This window comes from Myotis davidii, unplaced genomic scaffold, assembly GCF_000327345.1.
Source record: "Myotis davidii unplaced genomic scaffold, ASM32734v1 scaffold97, whole genome shotgun sequence".
Classification (NCBI taxonomy): Eukaryota; Metazoa; Chordata; class Mammalia; order Chiroptera; family Vespertilionidae; genus Myotis; species Myotis davidii.
Genome location: NW_006289392.1, coordinates 4,892,624 through 4,893,403, shown reverse-complemented (window position 1 = coordinate 4,893,403; position 780 = coordinate 4,892,624).

Here is a 780-nt window from a genome sequence, read left to right as displayed (position 1 = left end):
GAGGGAGAGGGAGAGAGAAACGGTGATGTGAGTGCTGCCTCCTGCACGCCCCCTATTGGGGGTGGCACCTGCAACCTGGGCATGTGCCCTGACCGGGAATCGAACCAGCCACCTTGGAATCATCGTTCAACTGACTGAGCCGCACCGGCCGGGCAATCCACATTTTTAAAAATACGTTGTGTTTTCAGTATTATTCAGTTTTCAGTGTTTTGCAATTTCTCTTATAACGTACAAAAATGAATTCCAGGTAGATTAGTGTCCTAACTGTGATTAGTGAACCTAACGTCATTTATGTAAAATTTAAAATAATGTAAAACAATGATATCTACACGTGCACACACCTTATGTGAATCACATGAAACAATAGTTTAAAAACACGCCCAGGGAGACCAGCACCAGCTTTGGGAGAACAGCCACTCAGAGGCGGGGGAGGGGGGGCGCTCTGGGACCCACACTGAGGAGGCGGCGGCGTGGCCACGCTTTCACGTCTCGGGAGGGGAGTGGGAACTTGGGGGTGCTCACCAGGCTACTCTATGCACGGCTTGTGCATCAAATATTTCATAATAGCCATAGCCCATGTGGCTCAGTGGACAGAGCGTCGGCCTGCTGACCAAAGGGTCCCGGGTTCGATTCTGGTCAAGGACACGTACCTCCTCGGTTGCAGGCAACTCCCTGGCCCGGGCCCCAGGTCAGGATGTGTGCAGGAGGCAACCAATGGAGTGTCTCTCTCACCTCGATGTTTCTCTCTGTCTTTCCCTCTCTCTCCCACTCTCCCTAAAA